This window comes from Pelophylax lessonae (assembly GCF_965119305.1).
Source record: "Pelophylax lessonae genome assembly, chromosome: 13".
Lineage (NCBI taxonomy): Eukaryota > Metazoa > Chordata > Amphibia > Anura > Ranidae > Pelophylax > Pelophylax lessonae.
In genome coordinates, this window is record NC_138780.1 from 199,735,047 (window position 1) to 199,750,750 (window position 15,704).

Consider the following 15,704-nt stretch of genomic DNA (forward strand, 5'->3'; position numbering starts at 1 on the left):
GCCAACCCGAGCATTTAATCGCACTTTGTATAAGTCCCAGGGTTAGAGGCTGGATTGTGACCCTGCAGAGTCTTGCCCCAGCCTTGGGCCGGGGACATGAGGTACATTGTGATTTTTTTATAACCAAACATATGTAGCAGAAAACAAATTGGCCTACAATGTTAAAAAATGTTGATTTTTACATTTTTTTGCGGGGGAATTTCATATAAAAAAATGTGAAAAATATTGTTATTTTTTCAAAATTGTCGCTCTTTTTTTGTTTATAGCGCAAAAAGTAAAAATCGCACAGGTGATCAAATACCACCATAAGAAAGCTCTGTTTGTGGGAAAAAAAGGACGTCAATTTCATTTGGGCACAGCGTCGCACGACCGCGCAATTGTTCGTTAAAGTCATGCAGTGCCGAATCGCAAAATAGCCCCTGGTCTTTGAGCAGCCAAATCCTCCGGGGCTTAAGTGGTTAAAAATGTTTATTTATATCTATAGGCTAATGTTTTGCTTTCCATTTCTATTTGAAACTAAGCCTCGGTTCACATTACTGCGGCTGCGGCGTTCGCATGTAATGTCGGAGCGCACTGCTCCTTCATTACATGCGATCGGCTGTGCGGTGCGAGTTTAGCCATACACTTTGTATGGCTAAATTCGCACCGCACCCGCAGCAAACACGCACAGGACCCTTTTTGGCAGCCGCATCAGGATCGGATCGCACAGCGGTTCACACTTGTGTGATCCGATCCTGTGCGAACTGCAAGATCGCACTGCGATATGCGATCAAACTGGGGGTGTCGTTAAGATTACATTGACACCCCCAGCGTATCGCATATGGCAGTGTGAACTGCCGGGGGTGCGTTTGCGATGCGGGAACAGGCTGCGGATTTGCAGCCTTCCCGCATCGCATAAGTGTGAACCGGGGCTTAATGTGCTTTTTTTTTTTTTAACAAGGTTCAAATTTACAGGTGCATCTCAAAAAATTAGAATATCATCAAAATGTTAATTTATTTCAGTAATTTAATTCAAAAAGTGAAACTCCTAGATTTTTTACAGATGCGTTACACACAGAGTGATATATTTCAAGAATTTCTTTCTTTTCATTTTGATGATTATGGCTTACAGCTAGTGACACCCCATAATTCAGTATCTCAGAAAATTAGAATATTAGATAAGACCAATGAAAAAAAGATTTTTAATACAGAAATGTTGGCTTAGTGAAAAGTCTGTCCATGTACAGTATAGGATGCACTCAATACTTGGCCGGGGCTCCTTTTGCATGAATTACTGCATCAATGCGGCGTGGCATGGAGGCGATCAGCCTGTGGCACTGCTGAGGTGTTATGGAAGCCCAGGTTGCTTTGATAGCGGCCTTCAACTCGCCTGCATTGTTGGGTCTGATGTCTCTCATCTTCCTCTTGGCAATACCCCACAGATTCTCTATGGGGTTTAGGTCAGGCGAGTTTGTTGGCCAATCAAGCACAGTGATACCATGATCATGTGACCAGGTATTGGTAGTTTTGGCAGTGTGGGCGATGCCAAGTCCTGCTGGAAAATTAAATCAGAATCCCCATAAAGCTGGTCAGCAGAGGGAAGCATGAAGTGCTCTAGAATTTCCTGCTAGAGGACTGCACTTACTTTGGACTTGATAGAACACAGTGGACCAACACCGGGAGATGACACGGCTCCCCAAATCATCACTGACTGTGGAAACCTCACACTGGACCTCATGCAACTTGGATTCTGTACCTCTCCACTCCTCCTCCAGACTCTGGGACCTTGATTTCCAAATGAAATGCAAAATTTAATTTCATCAGAAAAGAGGAGTTTGGACCACTGAGCAACAGTCCAGTCCTTTTTCTCCTTAGCCCAGGTAAGACGCTTCTGACATTGTCTCTGATTCAGGAGTGGCTTGACACAAGGAAAGTGACAGGTGTAGCCCATGTCCTGGATACGTCCGTGTGTGGTGGCTCTTGAAGCACTGACACCATCCATAGTCCACTCCTTGTGAATCTCCCCCAAATACTTGAATGGCCTTTGCTTCACATTCATCTCAAGGCTGCGGTTATCCCTGTTGCTTTCTACCACACTTTTTCCTTCCACTCAACTTTTCATTAATATGCTTGGATACGGCACTCTGTGAACAGCCAACTTCTTTAGCAATGACCTTTTGTGACTTACCCTCATTCTGGAGAGTGTTAATGACTGTTTTCTGGACAACTGTCAAGTCAGCAGTCTTCCCCATGATTGTGTAACCTACTGAACCAGACTGAGAGACCATTTAGTGGCTCAGGAAACCTTTACATGTGTTTTGAGTTAATTAGCTGATTACACTATAGTGTGACACCACGAGTCTACAATATTCAACTTTTTCACAATATTCTATTTTTCTGAGATGCTGAATTTTGGGGTGTCACTCGCTGTAAGCTTTAATCATCCAATTTAAATGAAAGAAATGCTTGAAATGTATCACTCTGTGTGTAACACATCTATATAAAATATACGAGTTTCACTTTTTGAATTGAATTACTGAAATGAATTAACTTTTTGATGATATTCTAATTTTATGAGATGCACCTGTAAATTTGAACCCTCACCTTGTAAAAAAAAAAAAAAATACATTCAGTTTAAAATAGGAATGGAAGGCAAAACATTAGCTTATAGATTTAAATAAACAATATAAATGCTCTTTTTTTCCTTTTTTTATGTGATCCCGTGACCTCTGTTTTCAGCTACACAAGGGACTTGTGGAGTGGGAATGAAGACTGTAGGGAGAATGTCAGCAGGAGGCAGAGAAACAGCAGTTCACTGATCCTCTCAGTAAAGAGCTGTATAGGGGGGCATGCCAGCAAATGTCTGATTATTGGAGGACAATCAGGCTGTTCAGGGGGGTGTTTCAGCACAAGTCTTGGTCATTGGAGCACAGGCAGGCTGTGAGGGGGTGTCAGCACAAGTCTTAGCCATTGGTGGAAAGGCAGGCTGTGCAGAGGGCATATCAGCAGAAGTCTTGGTCATTGGAGGGCAGGCAGGCTGTGCAGGGGGGAGGGTGTCAGCAGAAGTCTTGGTCATTAGAGGACTGTCAGGCTGTGCAGAGGGGGGGGGGTGGGGTGTCAGCACAAGTCTTAGCCAATGGAGGACAGGCAGGCTGTGCGGTTGGGCATGTCAGCGCAAGTCCTGGTCACTGGAGGATAGGAAGGCTGTGCGGGGGGGGGGGGGGGGGTCAGCACAAGTCTTAGCCATTGGAGGACAGGCAGGCTGTGCAGGGGGTTGTCAGCACAAGACTTGGTCATTGGAGGACAGGCAGTCTGTGCAGGGGGTGTCAGCACATGTCTTAGCCATTAGAGGACAGGCAGGCTGTGCAGGGGGCGTGTCAGCACAAGTCTTGGTCATTGGAGGACAGGCAGGCTCTGCAGGGGGATGTCAGCACAAGTTTTAGCCATTGGAGGACAGGCAGGCTGTGCAGGAGGGGGGTGTAAGTTTATGTCTTAGCTATTGGAGGACAGACAGGCTGTGCAGGGGGGCATGTCTGCACAAGTCTTGGTCATTGGAGGACAGAGAGGCTGTGCAGGGAGGGTGGGTGTCAGCACAAGTCTTAGCCATTGGAGGACAGGCAGGCTGTGCAGGGGGCATGTCAGCACAAGTCTTGGTCATTGGAGGACAAGCAGGCTGTGCAGGGGGGTGTCAGCACATGTCTTAGCCATTAGAGGACAGGCAGGCTGTGCAGGGGGCATGTCAGCACAAGTCTTGGTCATTGGAGGATAGGCAGGCTGTGCAGGGGGTTGTCAGCTCAAGTTTTAGCCATTGGAGGACAGGCAGGCTGTTTGCGGGGGGGGGGGGGGGTGTCTTAGCTATTAGAGAACAGACAGGCTGTGCAGGGGGGCATATCCGCACAAGTCTTGGTCATTGGAGGACAGAGAGGCTGTGCAGGGATGGTGGGTGTCAGCACAAGTCTTAGCCATTTAGAGAACAGGCAGGCTGTGCAGGGGGGCATTTGAACACAAGTCTTGGTCATTGAAGGACAGGCAGGCTTTCAGCACAGCCAGAAAACTGACCATAATAGGATAGATGTGCCACCATGCCTAGTGTGGTCAATTTGAAATAAGAAACCAGGGAGGCTGGCAGTATCAACAGATATCTTACCCAAAGGAAGCAATACAAAGAGAACAGAAATTTGTCATACAAGTACACAGTGCAACAGCCACATATCAGGAATATGAAATGTTGGGGTAATGTATTCTTTAACATGTCGAGGCTTCCATGAGATTTTAATGATCGGACTTACATTGTACAATAACAATTTGCACAGATTATGTTATTGCTGTTTGTGTAAATATTTTTCATATTTTTAAAGGAGTCTCTGTTGCATTTGATAATGAGATCTCTCCGCATCCTCATTAAAAGGGATTCTCATCAGGAAAGCAGCCGGTGCGATTATTGTGTCCGCGCCGACACCGAGATAATAATTCTGCTCTTCATACTATCTCGGTAATGGGAATGGACTTAATGTTACTGGGTAAAAAGTATCATCCGCCGTGACTTCGCTACATCAAAGACGCAACGACAGCATCCGCTACATCAAAGACGCAGACGCAGCGACAAATGTGTTTGTTCTTAGCGGCTCTGTTTTCTTCCCTTTCTATAATATCAACAAAAAAGGGCGCTGGACCCAAAAAACAGGCGGGATGAGCTCTTTAGACCTGGATTTCAGAGGACTACAAGGGTGTTAGGAGTAGTAGTAGTATTAATATTAACCACTTAAGCCCCAGAAGATTTTACCCCCTTCCTGACCAGGGGGTTTTTTGCGATTTTTTACTGCGTGATTTAACGGACAATTGCGCAGTCGTGCGACGCTGTACCTAAACGAATTTGACGTCCTTTTTTTCCCACAAACAGAGCTTTCTTTTGGTGGTATTTGATCACCTGTGCGATTTTTTGATCATGCGCTATAAACAAAAAAAGAGCGTAAATTTTGCAAAAATAACAATATTTTTCACATTTTTTTATATGAAATTCCCCAAAAAAAATGTAAAAATCAAAATTTTTTAACATTTTCGGCCAATTTGTTTTATGCTACATATGTTTGGTAAAAAAAAATCGCAAAAAGCGTATTTTGATTGGTTTGCACAAAAGTTATCGCGTCATTTTTGGTGTTTTTTTTTTTTTAACGAGTAATGGCGGCGATCTGTGATTTTTTTTGCGGGACTGCGACATTGCGGCGGACAGATCGGACCCGTGACTGACATTTTTGACACTTTTGGGGTTACCAGAGATATTACTACAGTAATCAGTGCTATACATATGCACTGTTACTGTAAAAATGACACTGGCAGGGAAGGGGTTAACTGTATTGGAGAGGGAGGGGTGAAGTGTGTCCTAGGGGCGTGTGTATAACTGTGATTGGACATGTCTATTATTGTAAAAACAGAGATCAACGGTTCTACATAGTAGAACCGTCTGATCTCCATTTTTACACAGATGAGAATGACAGGCGGCTTGTTTACATTAGCCGCCTGCCTTTCTCCCTCTCTACCGACGATCGGCCAGTGACCGGCGGACATCGGGTCCGCCGGTCACACGCACTAACTCCTTAGTGAACGAGCCGCGGCGGGCGCGTGCTCGCCCGCTATTGGCTCACAAGCCGGTGACAGGCTAGTGACGTATATATATGTCACTTTGCCTGGCCGGGACTGACCGCCGCAGTATATTTACTTGCGGCGGTCGGCAAGTGGTTAAATTCCCAATTTTTACTTAGTCGCTGTACACTTTGACCTCTTGCCGACCGTGATCAGCCCATAAAAAAAATATGACATTTGTTTGACATTAAATATCAGGTTACGGCAGCATGCCCGTCAGACGTCTTTATTGTGACTGCCCAATGCGATGGAACTCAACCTTGTATATGCTTGATAGGCTGCTCCAGCAGAAATGTGCAGTTAACGACTACCTGTACGAATTCTGCGGCAGGACAGGTTCTGGGGAGCTTGGGTTTTTTTCACCGCGTCAGTGGCTGCTCATGCGCGACGCATGCAGACTTCTGCGCCCATTTGATGAGATCACCAAACTGGTCAGAGGAATTTACACTCACAGAGAAACAGTTGCGGGTAGCAATCCAAGAGCGCCTGCAAGAAGAGGGCGCTTTGAAGATGTGTTGGTCACTTCTGATATGAGATCATTCTTTCAGCCGACCCATCCACAGCTGTCCTCCGGATCCAGCATCAGGGAACGCCTAGACCGACAGGTGTCTGACTACATCGGGTTAACGGCCGATGTGGACGCTCTGAGAAGTGATGAACCCCTGGACAACTGTGTGGGCAGGCTTGACCTCTGGCCAGAGCTTGTAGAATTTGCAATGGAACAGTTGGCTTGCTCCCCGTCCAGTGTCCTGTCCAAAAGGACGTTCAGAGCAGCAGGGGGGATCGTGACCGATAAGCGCACTCGCCTAGCTCACAACAGTGTTGACTACCTCACATTTATAAAAATGAATGAGGCATGGATCTCGGAGGAATTCAACACATGTGACCTGTAGACCATGTTTGATTCAAATTCCTCATGACAGGCCGCAAATATTCACCACCACCCATAACAATTCATGGTCCTTGTCTTAGGTAAATACAGCAGCATAAAAGGCCTTTTATGTCCGTTGAATGCCTAATTTTTGGGGCCTGTAATGGCCAACACTTATTTATCCTGTGAATTCCTAATGTACCTCCAGCCACAGAATACAAGTTCTTTGCTGTCAGGTGAACGCCTTTTGGCTAATTTTTGGGGCCTGGAATGGCCGACACTTACTTCTTTACCCTGTGAATGCCTAATGTACCTCCAGCCACAGAAAACCAAGTTCTTTGCTGTCAGGTGATTGCCTGTGGGCTAATTTTTGGGGCCTGTACTGGCCGACACTTCATTTTTCAGACTGGCATTAAAAATCAATGGGTCTGTAAACGTTCCGCTAAATTGTGGAACGGATGCGGACTCATTTTACAGACGTGTGAATGGACCCTATATGTATTTGACATGTATTTACTGGCTGCTGTCAGTTCTGGCTGATTTAGAAAAAAAAATTAATACATTTTTGGGCTGAAAAAAAAAAAATGTTTATGGCAACTTTCCCAATAGCAATACTTCTGGTATGTCAGTGTCCATGTTGTGGGACTATTTGAGCACATCTAGTAAGTATTTTGTGGCTGCCAATATGACCTGGAGGTTTTTAATGTTCGCCTGCCATTAAAGTGAATGGGGTCCGCCGCGAACTTGCGGTTCGCGAACATTTGAGAAAGTTTGCGGATGGCGCTCGCAAACTGCCCCGTCCGATGTTCATCCATCACTATTTCCCAGTACTAAACATTTTATCCAGTTTCTAAATTGCTGCATTTGTAAATTCCAAAAGCCAATATAAAGGAATAGTAGTGGTAAAAAAGCACTTGTGGGTTTAAATAATCATTTTTTTTTTGTACAATTCTCCTTTGGGGGGGGGGGGGGGACGTGGCAGGGGGCGTTTCCTATGCTTACATAGTTTTGCTAATAGGTGACCCTCATTTCTATCTCGGAAAGTTGGGAGGTATGAAACTCTGTGCTGTGATTGGCCACAGCCAATCAGCAGGTTTCAGCAAAAATCATTGGCTGAAACCTGCTGAACAAACCTGTGCTGTGTCCAGTCACAGCACGAGTCAGCAGGGGGCGCTCGCATGCTGGCTGTGCCACCCGCTTGCAGTAAATTTAACATTGGCCGGCACCAAGTTTGTTAAATAGACCTCAGGGGCACACGCTAAAACGCATGCTATTGTGCACACACACTGAGATATTATAACTCATTGCAGTGCTTTTTTATTACCATTAAATAAATTAACAGTTCATATAGTTCTATGCTCAACAGGGCATTGTGAAGCACGGATGCATGTTGTACCTCATTTTTGTGCATTGCATGGATTGGTGCAGCACAAAGCCCCTAATGTGAATGAGCACCAAGACAATGGCTCCCCCATATTCCCTAGGTGCAGTCTTTGTAAGGCGAATATCCGTGTAAAGTAACCTGTGCTGTGCGTTGACACGTGCCCCGTACATCTGTCTCCAGATCCTGCTACTATTTTCAGAGCAAATCAAATCATTCCTTGTTCTGCCAATGCTTTCCAGGAAACTGCAGATGTGCCCAGAACGGCCAGATCGAGTGGAGCTTTATTCTGGATTCACACTCTTCGTTTCATGCTTCATGCATTTTCCATTGAAACCAAAAGAAGAATGCAATTGCATGAAAATGCATCTCAACTCTTGTGCTGAGACGTCCGTCAATGTGCGTTATGATGCATATTGACATTTAATATAAAGCTATAACATATTGAGCTGCGCTAAACAGAAATCTAATAATTAAATGAGTGAAATAATGTACAACATATACAGTATCTCACAAAAGTGAGTACACCCCTCACATTGTTGTAAATATTTTATTCTACCTTTTCATGTGACAACACTAAAGAAATTACACTTTGCTACAATGTAAAGTAGTGAGTGTACAGCTTGTATAACAGTGTAAATTTGCTGTCCCCTCAAAATAACTCAACACACAGCCATTAATGTCTAAACCGCTGGCAACAAAAGTGAGTACACCCCTAAGTGACAATGTCCAAATTGGGCCCAAAGTGTCAATATTTTTTGAGGCCACCATTATTTTCCAGCACTGCCCTAACCCTCTTGGGCATGGAGTTCACCAGAGCTTCACAGATTGTAACTGGAGTCCTCTTCCACTCCTCCATGACGGCATCACAGAGCTGGTGGATGTTAGAGACTTTGCACAATTCCACCTTCTGTTTGAGGATGCCCCACAGATGCTCAATAGGGTTTAGGTCTGGAGACATGCTTGGCCAGTCCATCACCTTTACCCTCAGCTTCTTTAGCAAGGCAGTGGTCATTCTGGAGGTGTGTTTGGGGTCGTTATCATGTTGGAATACTGCCCTGCGGCCCAGTCTCTGAAGGGAGGGGATCATGCTCTGCTTCAGTATGTCACAGTACATGTTGGCTTTCATGGTTCCCTCAATGAACTGTAGCTCCCCAGTGCCGGCAGCACTCATGCAGCCCCAGACCATGACACTCCCACCACCCTGCTTGACTGTAGGCAAGGCACACTTGTCTTTGTACTCCACACCTGGTTGCCACCACACACGCTTGACACCATCTGAACCAAATACATTTATTTTGGTCTCATCAGACCACAGAACATGGTTCCAGTAATCCATGTTCTTAGTCTGCTTGTCTTCAGCAAACTGTTTGCGGGCTTTCTTGTGCATCATCTTTAGAAAAGGCTTCCCTCTGGGACGACAGCCATGCAGACCAATTTGATGCAGTGTGCGGCGTATGGTCTGAGCACTGACAGGCTGACCCCCCACCCCTTCAACCTCTGCAGCAATGCTGGCAGCACTCATACATCTATTTCCCAAAGACAACCTCTGGATATGACGCTGAGCACGTGCACTCAACTTATTTGGTCGACCATGGGGAGGCCTGTTCTGAGTGGAACCTGTCCTGTTAAATCGCTGTATGGTCTTGACCACCGTGCTGCAGCTCAGTTTCAGGGTCTTGGCAATCTTCTTATAGCCTAAGCCATCTTTATGTAGAGCAACAATTCTTTTTTTCAGATCCTCAGAGAGTTCTTTGCCATGAGGTGCCATGTTGACCTTCCAGTGACCAGTATGAGAGAGTGAGAGCGATAACACCAAATTTAACACACCTGCTCCCCATTCACACCTGAGACCTTGTAACACTAACGAGTCACATGACACCGGGGAGGGAAAATGGCTAATTGTGCCCAATTTGGACATTGTCACTTAGGGGTGTACTCTTCTGTACAACTCTTTTGTTGCCAGCGGTTTAGACATTAATGGCTGCGTGTTGAGTTATTTTGAGGGGACAGCAAATTTACACTGTTATACAAGCTGTACACTCACTACTTTACATTGTAGCAAAGTGTCATTTCTTCAGTGTTGTCACATGAAAAGATAGAATAAAATATTTACAGAAATGTGAGGAGTGTACTCACTTTTGTGAGATATTGTATAAAAAAAGAAGAAAAAAATTTTTTCATCCAGTAAATAGATACAAAAGAAATTATTAAAAGGCATATGAGTCCACGAGAAATAAAAAGTCCTCTTCTTAAGTGCTTAAATGGTCATATAAACATAGTGAATATCAATCACCAAAGTTTAAAAGCATCTGTTTGTGAAAGCATCACCCCTTATGGAAGAAACACACGCTTACCAGCTACATATGACCCTCTAATTAAGAAAAGGTCATCAAGGCTTAGAACCAAGCAACCCAACTTAAGGTCATCAGAAGCGGCTCCAGATGTTCTCCCCAGAGGGCAAAAGGTTGTATGATAATTCTCCACATAGCATTATCCCACAGAAATTAACATAAAGGCATGGAAATAAAATGCTCCGATAGTGTAAAACCCTTGTACTTGCTTTATTAAAAATTAAAATCACACTTACATCAAAGAAATTATCATATACAGCTATACAGTAAGAATCCTTGCGGTCAGAATATGAGCAAAAAAACATCTGCACTTCCGGGAATGCGATGACGTCTGCGCGCAGCTCCGCCCTACGCATTTCCTCACAAGCAACGAAACATGTAGGTTGGAACTATGTGTTGACGGATCGCGTTCCTGGAAGTGCAGGGGTTTGCTTGCATTCAGCAGGAACTGCATCCTGGGAGGAAGTAACATGAACTCTAAAGCAGGGGTTCTCAACCACCCAGCTGTGGCCTCCCATCTTCTGGGCCTTAAGCAGATTGCCCAGCCTGCCACAGCTCCTCCCAGGTCCTTAAGTATGAACCTGCCTCCCAAAGTGGGACACATAGCCCTTCAACCGCAAAATGCCAATTGCGGTAAAAACGTGGAAAGCACAGCAAAAAGCACTACAGAAACACTCTACAGAAACATGCATAGGTGTGAATTGAGCCTAACAGGTTTGTTTTTAAAAAAAAAAATGTGCGGGGAAGATCAGCATCTGAACCCAGAGAAGGTGGAGGCTGATAGACTGGAGGTAATAGAAGGCATTACAATTACATTTACAGTAAACTTTTACCAGTATTGTGCATTATATTTAAAATTATTATATCCATGAAAAAAAAAAGTGTCAGCTTTTAGTCAGTGGCGGCCCGTCCATTGGGGGCGCAGGTGCACTGCCCCCCTATCCATGTGTCTGGCCCTCTAATCTACATGCAGGGCGCCGGACGCATGGATTCCAATGGGTTGTTTTTTTTTTTAAGCACGTGATTAGAGACAGAGGCTCTAATAGGCTTCAAAAAAGGGTGGGCTTGGGGCGCAGAGCACTGAGCCCCCCCAGTTGTATGGCAATAGCGAATGAGTATTCGCTATTGTCACAGGGATCCTCCTCCTGGCCAATCAGGAGACCCGTTTCGATTGGCTGAAAGGAGAAGCCATGCCATTGGCCAAGGAGGAGGAGACTCAGGAGACTGCTGCTGCCTGTCTGCCCTCCACATGTTGACAGGGAGTGAGTCGGCGACCGGGGGGGGGGGCTGTTATTGTATGCAGGCTGGTGTGGCTGGGGGGGGCTATAGTGTGGTCTGTCAAACCGGCCCATGGAGCACCAGCCGCCACTGCTTTTAGTACTACTTTAGTTCTACTTTAACCACTTCTGGACTGGAAGGATTTGCTCCCTTAATTACTAGACAATTATTAACAGACAATTGCGTGGTCGTGCAACGCTGTACCAAACTACAATTGATTTCCTTTTTTCCCCACAAACAGAGCTTTCTTTTGGTGGTATTTGATCCCCTGTGCGATTTTTTTTTTATTTATTGCGCTATAAACAAAAAAAGAGTGACAATTCTGAAGAAAAAACCCAATATTTTTTTACTTTCTGCTATATAATATTACCAATAAAAAAAATAAAAATCAAATTTTTTCATCATTTTAGGCCAATTTGTATTCTGCTACATATTTTTGGTAAAAAAAAAAAAAAACCTGATAAACGTATTTTGATTGGTTTGCAGAAAAGTTATCGCGTCTAAAAACTAGGGGAAAGATTTATGTAATTTTTTTTTTTTTTTACTAGTAATGGCGGCGATCACCGATTTTTAGTGGGACTGCGACATTGCGTCAGACAGATCGGACCCCTAACTGACATTTTTTACACTTTTGGGGGGGACCAGTGACATTACTACAGTAATCAGTGCTAAGAATATGCACTGTTACTGTAATAATGACACTGGCAGGGAAGGGGATAACCCTGTTGGTGATCTAGGGGTTAAATGTGAGCCTAGGGGAGTGATTCTAACTGTGTGTGTGGGGGCGGGGGGTGCGTGGCTTCTGAAATGACCATAGAGACATGTGATCCTACATAGAAGGATCACATGGGCTCTATAATCATCCCAGGGAGAAGAACGGTCAGCTGTGTTTACAACAGCCGACCGTCCTTCTCTCTCAGCCCCCTAGACTCCCCAGAGCGAGCGCAAGAGGCGACCCAGAGGCAATCAAAGGGTTAAATGTGAGCCTAGGGGGTGCTTTCTAACTGTGAGGGGGATGGGCTCATGGAATCAATACAGAGACCTGTGATCCTAAATACAAAAAAGAAGAATGCCCAAGGGACTTTTATATTCATACATATGAGAACTAAGACACTTTCATGCCCCTCATATGCCAGCTCTCCTCTGTGTTCCTAAATAGGAGGATCAAAGGGGCCCTGTGCTGATTCCGGAGAGAACAACGGTCTGCCGTGTTTACAATAGCAGGCCGCCGTCCTCTCTTCACAGGGAGCAATCGCGGGTGCCCGGTGGCAATTGTGGCCGCCTGCCCCATGGATTAGCTTCCCCGCTAGTGAGTGGGCACGCCCCCAGGATCTCTCCCGCAAACCACCGTACAGGAACGGCGATTCGCGGGCACCTTGTGACCTGCTGGTGTATAACTGCGGCGGTTGGTCGGCAAAAGTGATTAATATTAAAGATTTATATCTCCCTTCCACCCTTCATATAACTTCATGTCTGGCTCCTAGTTAAAATGCCCATATATCCTACCTCTGGGTGTATTTATTATTATTATTATATATGATATACCGTATTTACTCGAGTAGAAGCCGACCCGAATATAAGCCAAGGCACCTAATTTTACCACAAAGCACTGGGAAAATTTATTGACTCAAGTATAAGCCTAGGGTGGGAAATGCAGCAACTACTGGACCCAACTGGATCATCATGAGACCCAAAACAGGGACTGCGGGTATGGTGCAGGGGCTGCGGACATGGTACAGGAGATGCAGGGCTGTGGGCATGGTACAGGAGATGGTTCAGGTGTGGTACAGGAGATGGTTCAGGTGTGGTACAGGAGATAGTACAGGCATGGTACAGGAGATGGTACAGGCATGGCACAGGAGATGGTACAGGCATGTGCGCAGGCATGGCACAGGAGATGGTACAGGGGATGGTACAGGAGATGGTACAGGCATGGTACAGGAGATGGTACAGGCATGGCACAGGAGATGGTACAAGCATGGCACAGGAGATGGTACAGGCATGGCACATGAGATGGTACAGGAGATGGTATAGGGGATGGTACAGGAGATGGTACAGGCATGGCACAGGAGATGGTACAGGTATGGCACAGGGGATGGTACAGGCATGATACAGGGGATGGTACAGGCATGGTACAGGGGATGGTACAAGAGATGGTACAGGCATTGTACAGGAGATGGTACAGGCATGGCACAGGAGATGGTACAGGAGATGGTACAGGCATGGTACAGGGGATGGTACAGGAGATGGTTCAGGCATGGTACAGGAGATGGTACAGGCATGGCACAGGAGATGGTACAGGCATGGCACAGGAGATGGTACAGGAGATGGTACAGGCATGGTACAGGGGAGGGTACAGGAGATGGTTCAGGCATGGTACAGGAGATGGTACAGGCATGGCACAGGAGATGGTACAGGCATGGTACAAGAGATGGTACAGGTATGGCACAGGAGATGGTACAGGGGATGGTACAGGCATGGCACAGGAGATGGTACAGGCATGGCACAAAAGGTACAGGCATGGCACAGGAGATGGTACAGGCATAGCACAGGAGATGGTACAGGCATAGCACAGGAGATGGTACAGGCATGGCACAGGAGATGGTACAGGCATAGCACAGGAGATGGTACAGGCATGGCACAGATGGTACAGGCATGGCACAAATGGTACAGGCATGGTACAGGAGATGCAGGGGCTGCGGAGGAGTCTCACTTACCTTTACGCCTAACATATAAAAATGGCACCGCCCGGCGTGACTCAAGTATAAGCCGAAGGGGCTTTTTCCGCATAAAAAAAACATGCTGAAAAAGTTGCCTTATACTCGAGTATATACGGTAAGTAATATATAATATTACTTTCACTGTTTCACAGTATAAATTAACCCCTTATAGCAGCAGTTATCTGCTTTTTGTGTACTATAAAGGGTTAATTTTAGTTTTTTTAACCCCATTATGACAGGTGATACAAAAAAAAAAAAAAGCATGCTGCTGCTACTAAACGTCTTAGGCCTGGTTCCCACCTATGCGATTTTTGGTGCTTTTTTGCAGAAACACACTACAGTTCATTTACCATGGTTTCCTATGGGACACGTTAACATCCATGCTCTTCACAGCCGTTGCGTATTTAAAAAGGGTCAAGGACAATTTCCGGTGGTTTTTTTTGGTTTAAGCCCCGGAGGATTTGGCTGCTCAAAGACCAGGGCCTATTTTCCGATTCGGCACTGCGTGATTTTAACGGACAATTGCACGGTCGTGCGACGCTGTACCTAAATGAAATTGATGTCCTTTTTTTCCCACAAACAGAGCTTTCTTTTGGTGGTATTTGATCACCTGTGCGATTTTTACTTTTTGCGCTATAAACAAAAAAAGAGCGACAATTTTGAAAAAATAACAATATTTTTCACATTTTTTTATATGAAATTCCCCAAAAAAAATGTAAAAATCTAAACTTTTTTAACATTTTTGGCCAATTTGTTTTCTGCTACATATGTTTGGTAAAAAAAATCATTGAGTTTGCACAAAAGTCATTGCGTTTACTAACTAAGGGAAAGATTTTTGTCATTTTTATTGTTTTTTTTCTTTAACGAGTAATGGCGGCGATCTGCGATGTTTAGGCGGTGGGCAGATCGTACCCCTAACTGACATTTCTTACACTTTTGCGCGGACCAGTGACATTACTACAGTAATCAGTGCTAAAAAATATGCACTGTTACTGTAATAATGGCACTGGCAGGGAAGGGGTTAACACAGTGGTTGATCAAAGGGTTAAATGTAAGCCTAGGGGAGTGTTTCTAACTGTATGGAGAAAGATTTCTGTCATTTTTATTGTTTTTTTTTTTTTTTTTAACAAGTAATGGCGGTGATCTGCGATTTTTTTTTTTTTTGCGGTACTGCGACATTGCGGCGGACAGATTGGACCCCTAACTGACATTTTTTACACTTTTGGGGGGACCAGTAACATTACTGCAGTAATCATTGCTATACATATGCACTATTACTGTAAAAATGACACTGGCAGGGAAGGGGTTAACTTTATTGGTGATGCAGGGGTTAAGTGTGTCCCTAGGGGCGTGCTTCTAACTGTAAAGGGGTGTGGCTAGTGATGTAATCACAGAGATACGATCCTACATAGCAGGATCGTATGATCTCTGCAGTTACACAGGGAGAATGACAGGTGGCTTTGTTTGCATCAGCCGCCTTC

General features: G+C 45.0%; 1 protein-coding gene across 1 annotated transcript in view; it reads right to left on the reverse strand.

Annotated features, from left to right (window-relative positions):
- LOC309569526 (uncharacterized protein C14orf132) overlaps positions 1-15,704 on the reverse strand; it is a 111,606-nt gene that overhangs the window by 69,597 nt on the left and 26,305 nt on the right. The gene's annotated exons all lie outside the window — the stretch shown is intronic.